We start from the raw sequence: 7,518 nt of genomic DNA on the forward strand, positions 1-7,518 counted from the left end.
TTAGCCTACCGAGCTCCCTGGCCAGGCTTCTTCAGCCTTAAGGAGCAGGCACATCTTAGTGCCCTGCTACAGTATGCTTTAAACAGAGGCATATGTTTGTGTTCCCCCTTCCAACTAGCAGAATAAAATAGTAATTCACATGTTTACGAGTGCTATACAAGGACATAGACATAGACAGTCCTTGTTCTGAACAGTTTATAATCTATCCAGACAAGAAAAAAAGATGAGAAACAGAAGCACAGAGAGATAAAATGATTTGCCCAAGGTCACATAGCACACAACTAGAATAGATGTGAATACAACTCCTGACTCCCAGCCATGCTAACTCATTATGTATCAATTTATTCATTTAAATCTTCTTTCCAATGGGTTTTTAAGGAAGGTTAAAAACCATTTTTTTAACCCAGTTTTTTAAGGAAACCTGTCATGAACCATTGTGCAATCATTTCTTAATTACTATTAAGGACTACAAGTGTCCTGAAATGTTATCAGTGTTTTTTAATATAGAAAGACACCATAACATATCCTGAAGGATCATGTAATCTAAACAAAATAGATACTGCTTTGTAGGAAACTCAGAGATCCAGCCATTGCAAGCTTAAGAGAGATCGGAAAAAAAAGTGGTGTTCCAATATTCATTCACAAGATACCAGGATTTTAAAAATCAAATAACTCTGGACTAAGAGAAAGGGCAAATATGAGAGAAGATCCTTCAAAATACCCTTCTAGGATACCTTTAAATCTTATGTCCATTAGGAACAATCCTCCCTCTTCTGTTCAGAAGTGCCTGTTTTACTTGCAAATCATACCAGGGGATAACCAGCAAAAAGATTTTAATTGTCCCTTTCTCCTCTGTTGGATAAATCTAGCTCTGTAATGCAGACAATTTAATGGGAGAGAAAAGCAATTAAAACAGGGATTAATGACTTTGGCCTGATCTGTGTCTGGGAGGAACTGAATGGAATTGAGCAGGGAAATAGCAGGGAGCATGGGTTTTATTCCTTCAGACATGGATCATATGCACTTACAGATTATTGTTTTGATATTCACAACTGCCCCATAAATTGCAACCTCATCTATAACCCACATAATTAAAAAACGTCTTTTTCTTTTTTTTTTGTCATTTTTTTTTTTTTTTTGCAGGAAAGGAAGACATGGCAAGACAACTTTGGTGAATTACCTTGAAAATGCATTTAATCAACAGAAGTGCAATGGCTGTTTTATGGCAGTCTGTCAGAGCTGATTTATGGCCTCGTCTTCTAAGAGCTATAAACATGATTTGGTTCTGACTCCCATTTACACAGGCATGACCAAACTGTGTTTCAGCATGCCTGGAGGGTGGCTTGAAGCTGGGGAGAGGGAAGGAGAACACTTTTCCTGCCTGGTACAGGGGGCTGGACCCGATGATCTTCCCATGTCCCTTCCAGCCTTGCAATCTATGAATCTATGAATAAAGCATTATAATAGACTTTTCTGTGAAGATAAATCCATAGGCCTGATAAGAAATGTGGAGAAAATGATAAGAAAATGTAGGCCATTTTTTAAAAACTTAAATATATTAAATTTAGTTAGTTCATTTAAACTCATATTTAGGCACCTAAATAGATAACTTTGGTTTCCAGATATGCAGCACTCCCTTTTATTTTTATGATGTGCCACCATCAATTTATATTATATGTTGTGTATATCCTATAAATTTAATTTGTACTGCTTTGACAGGAACACTTGAGAAGCACTCCTCAAAATCACCTCACTGCCAGTTTAGAATATAGACATATGTAATATTTAGATCATTTTAAATCCAGTTTAAATCTGAAAAGGACAGATATACAAGCCCATTTAATCAATTTAAAGCTGCCTGGAACACTTCAAAAGAATATCTGATTTTCCAGGTATTCTTTTGAACTGGTACACTGTAAACTAGATGTGCGTTATGTCTGGATACCAAGTGCTCCATGGTATCCCACACTGCATTGCTTCTCATACCCTGCAACCCCTGCTGCTGAAACTAGCTGCTCTGGTATGTGGCTAGAACTCAACTGCCTGCTTTCCTTTCCTTTTCTTGGCATTTTTATCAATGAGTTCTGCTGTACTGTTGGTCCAATAAAAGCTATCTTTCTAACAACAAACTGTGTCCTCATTTCCTTATTCCCTACTTGACTCACCAACCCCTGGGAACTTAAAAATATGGGTTCAAGAATTCTCCCTCCCAAAGCACCCCAAGTCAGGCCAGCACACTGCAGAGGTGGGTCACGTGCAAGCTAATGAACTTTACTGAACTGATGTTTAGGAGAGCTGGGAAAGGAGAAATGTGACAACACTTCTAAACACCAGTCACCTGTAATGGGATCCCTACCCCGTTACTAAAGAGGGGTCTAGGGGTGACTAGCTCTCTTCCCCTTTTTCATATGTTTGCTTCCTGTTTTCTTTTTTTGTCTGGTTGTTTTTCCTAAGCCAAGCTGACAGGCAGAGAAACCTGAGGCAAAGTGGCCGCCTAGCTCAGGTGCAAACAGTGGCTGATGGACCTGGGCCAGAAGTGGAGGGTTAGGTGACCCAGAAAGTGCTTTAAAAGCCCAAGCCCAAGTCAGAGGGGCAGTCTGGCTATAGAAGCCACGGGGGATATTGCTCCAGACAGAGGAGCCCAGGGATGGACTGCAAAGGAAAGACTCAGAGTGGCAGCCAGAGTGTAGGGAACCTTGGAGTCTGTGCCAGGAACAAGGTATGTACCCCAAACCTGTGTGGTTTCTGTTTTGCAAGCACCACTGAAGGGTGAAACTAACTCTAGATGAATAATTTCCTTTGAGCTGCAACAGTGTGCATGGTTTTGGTTTCTTTTCTTTTTGTCCCCAGGGGACCAGTTGCAACTGTAAGAGAGGCAGAGGCCACTGATAGGGATGCCTCAGGACAGCCCAAATTCTTGGCGCAGTTGTTTATATGACTAAAGATGGTGACTGAAGCATAAGCCCAAAACCCAAGAGGGGCAAAGCTCACCAAAGACTGAGGGGTGCAGGCTCAGAACTTTTGAAGGGGAGACCCGTGGCCACAGAAGCCTGTATAGGAGTTGCAATGGGACCAGGGGGGCTGACCAAAGCTGAGGCAAACATTTGCAGTCCTCAGCAATGGGCCCCAAGTGGAAAGGCTCAGCCAGAGTAAATGTGGGATGCAGCCAGGGGGCCACGGACCAGACAAAGTTCCATTATCCAAAGCCCTCTTTGTCCTCGAGGCAGCCTCCCTTGTCATGTTATTACGTCAAGGAATGGCAGGAGAGATCACGGTGGGGGAAGACTATAGAGGAACAAGGGAAGGTATCAGGGAGAGGCCCACGACAATGAATATACTACTGTTCTGGTAGTCATAAGCACTTTACACACCCACAGGCATTTTACGTCACCCACCACCTAGGACCCTCAAAGCAGGGAAGCAAGCATTCCTCCCTACCCCCACTAGCTCACTGCAAGCATACTGGGCAAGATACTCACTCCTACCCTCTGGTGTCAAAGGCATAGCATTTCAACATGGAAAAGGTGACCATCTTACCCGGTGTGCTAGGGTGGACACTTCTGACCTGCAACAATTGTGAACTGTTCCCAATTAGTGGCATTTGGGGACAGTTCAATTGTTACATGTGTCAAGACCCTCACTAAGTTGCTGCTGAGTGAAAGAAGCATTTGAATGATGCATTGCTGAGTTAACAGATGAGAAACTGGAATGTGTGAGTGGACTTGAAGCTTGTATTTTCATTGTAAAGCCATCAGTTGTGTTATACAGAAGCCGGCCAAACCTGGTATGGAAAGCTTATGCTCTTCCCATTCAAATCCTTACTATAAAGCCACTTCTTCTGTGAGGCCTACAGATTTACTATGTATAAAAGATTGCCAGGGCATTTTTATCTATGTCTGTATCCCAGATTTGGGGATCTCTGTAAAGTAAGATAAACTCTGTACAGGGGTCAAAGCCCCTAATATATGGCAGCATAGATTGTTGACCTGAACTTATCTTTGTAATGTGCACTAGCTGCAGCATAGAACATACGCTCATAAAAAAATGCACTGTAGAAATTCAGATGCATAACTCTTAGTGGTATTCAACATGGCATATACCTACCATGTATGAACCAAGGGACTACAGTAGCACAGTAGCTGCTGTGATCTTATGACCATCTCCTACTATCTATTAAGATAAGCAACAGAAAACTCATGACAATACAAATTTAACAAGTACTGCAGGATGAGTTGTATGTGCACTGCATTACCAGTATATGGCCATCTGCCTGTCTTCATACCTCACATTAGGTAACTCTTCCATTATTATGATATTTGGATTTTGATTAGTTGCTGTTGCCATTCCAAAATGGACAGAATAATGACACTGGGGCACTTTACAAGTGTATAAGGCTGTTTAAAATAACAAAACAAAACATACAGTCAAGAATTTGTAGGTCAGATATAAATTACTGTCTCAAAGGCAGTTCAGGGGAACTAGCTGTTTTAATCACAGGAAGCTGTTTCCTTAAAGAATACCACAAGTAAAGATAAACAAAGTAATCACATTAATTAGCTGTGACTTTTATTTTTAAAGAAAGGAGAAAGGGAAAGAGAATGACAAGACAGAACAAAACTAAACAATAATGCACACATCACTACAATCTTTTTTGTGTGTCTCAGTGGAGAGTTTTTAGCAGAATTTACAAATCTGATTGAGGGAAGGTTCTTCTTTGATAGAGACATTTTTTCTAGGCATTCAGGACAGCATGGAGCCATTATAGATATATCCAAAGTGACTTACAGACATCCTATGTTTCTTATCCATAGACATCAAACTGAACTGTTGGACTATGTTTAGATCCATACACTTAAAGGTAAGTCTTTCTCTAAGAATGGTATCTTACCAGCTCTCCAGCCAAATAGAAATGTAACGTTTAAATTCAATGCCCTTGTTCACAAAAAATGCAGACAAAACATCATTTTCCCTGTAGATTATTGATACTTCTTAATTTTGTTCCCTAGATATCACAGTGACAGTCACTTTGGAAATATCTAAAATAGATTTTTGAATTATAGTAACACAAGTTGAGCAAACCTCTGCCATCTTCAAGATACAATTTCAGACCTTGCATAGCAGTGATGGGAGATATTTCAAATGATGCACAAGAGAACCATAGCCCAACAGAAATGTTTGTTCTCAGTGAAGGACAGGTAATTAAAATCAGTAAATGCATGGACAGAGGCATTTATTCTAAGGTTTAATACTAAATGAAATCTTGAAACAGCAATTACTTTTATTACACAGTGAAAGGACACCAAAAAGGTGGGGGATGTTTTCATTTTGTTAATGTAGATTCTATGCAGCCTATCAAATATCTTTTCACCAAAACATTTTTCCTTCAATCTTTTCAACTGCTGGACACTCCATTGTGTTCCCACATGAAAGATTAAATACCTTTAGCTGCTAAATGGGGTTAAATGATTCCAATTTAATTTTTTTTTATTATTTTAACCATATTTCAGTCCTGATCTCTTAGCTACTTTCATCCTTTCTTTTGTCACTTCCTATTCATTACTGGAACACCAGATTCCCAACAGTAGAGTCAGTGACTTTGATGTCAGGGATATGACATCACCTCAGTTGTGTCTAATAGTTTTACCTAACTTTAAACAATTTGACAAAGGCGGTTTTCCACAGAGACAAAATTCCTATCAATGTTATTAGAGGTTTTAGGCTACACATATCTGGTACTTTATATCTGGTGCCTGATCTGGACTGACAAGGGAAATAACTATGTTGATTATTGTTTTATTACTCATGAAATGTGCAAAAAATGCCAAGTCTGGGGAGTGATAAATATTGAAGAGAACAAGTTGGTGATATAAAACCCTTTGGATTGCTCAGTGAGGTGGATACAAGCAAACCATGTATGTTTTGGTATAGATAGATGTATACAAACAACAAAGGATACAGGCCAGTCTTGGAAAGCAGTGAAACTAATATAGTGAGGGGGTAAAAGGGGATCATCAGCTGAACATGAGCTCCAAAATCAGTTATTTTAGCTACAAGAACTAATGTGAATCTTGAATATATAAGCAGGAGTAGGGAGTTATGTTCCGTCTGCACTTAGCACTGGTATCACCACTACTGGAATATTGGGGACTTACACACGTGACAATTTTCACCATTTAAAGTGGGCTGAATCATCACTTAATACACATGACTGACTTTAGAGCACTTTTAAAATGACAGAAGTTGCCTTAATTAAAGCTGGTTGCATGTGTTTTAAATGTAAGGCAAAATGTGGTAATGTGTGTCCGCGAGTGACTGGTGCCTCCTGAATCTGGGGGGTACCCGCAGAAGCCGCTGACCCTGTCAGGGGGAGCACCAGCCCTACTGACAGCATCAGTGTCAGCCGTTAGGGGGGGCACCGGCCCCGTCAGGGGGGGCACGTGCACCTCTGTGCACACCCTACCAGTTGCCTATGTATGTCCGAACACTTCATTCGCCTTAATTGTATGTGTATTTAATGGGGGCTTTCTAAGTGGTAATTACTAATTGCTACCACCAGGTGTACCTAACGAGGTCTACAGCAGGGGTGGGCAAAATACGGCCTGTGGGCTGCATTCGGCCCATGAGGCCATTCTATCTGGCCCTAAACAACTTTTGAAAATTAAAACTTTTCTGTCCTTGGTTCCTGTCAAAAATGACAGGATCCAGGGGCAGTAGGACCCAGGGGAATCCTTGGTGGACTCCTGCAACAGCAGGACCCATCTGGCCCCACCCCCCAGCCGGAAGCCCCAGCGGGGGCTTCTGGCCTGGGACCACATGAATGCCCTGGCACAGGAAGCTCAAGTAAGGGGGCGGGGGAAGGGCAGGGAAGGAGCTGATGTGGAGCATTGGGAAAAGCGGCCCCTCCCCCACCCCATGGCCACGCTCCCTGCTGCAGCTGCTTGCAGCTCAAGCAGGGCTGTCCTGAGAAGGCACAGGTAGCCCCTTGCAGGGTGCAAGCGGCTGCAGTGCGGGGCGCTGGTCATGGGGTGGGCAAGGGGCTGCTACCCCTGCACTCAGCACCAGCTTGTAACCTGGCCCTGTGCCAGTTCTGGGCTCGCCAATCAGGGCTGTGCTGCAGAGGCAGCAGCGGTGGCTCCTCCACTTGCCATACTGGGCAGCATTTGCTGCTGCTGCCCGCCCGGAGCTCGCACCGCAATAGGCTGCAGTGAGGCTGGCAGCACCGCCTCTGGGCTGCCCAGCATGAGAGTTCTGGGTGGGCAGCAGCAGCAAACACTGCCAGGTGTGGCAAGCTGGAGGGCTGCAGCTGCTGCTGCTGTGCGCAGCCCCGACCGGCAAGCCCGGAGCCGGTACGGGGCCCAGGCTGGCAGCGGCGGTGGGTTACAAGCTGGTGCTGAGTGCAGGGGAAAAGCGGCCCCTCGCCCACCCCGTGGCCAGCGCCTTGCGCTGCAGCTGCTCACAGCCCATGTAGGGTTGCCTGTGCCTGCTTAGGACAGCCCCACGTGGGCTGTGAGTGACTGC

This window comes from Alligator mississippiensis, chromosome 2, assembly GCF_030867095.1.
Source record: "Alligator mississippiensis isolate rAllMis1 chromosome 2, rAllMis1, whole genome shotgun sequence".
Taxonomy (NCBI): Eukaryota; Metazoa; Chordata; order Crocodylia; family Alligatoridae; genus Alligator; species Alligator mississippiensis.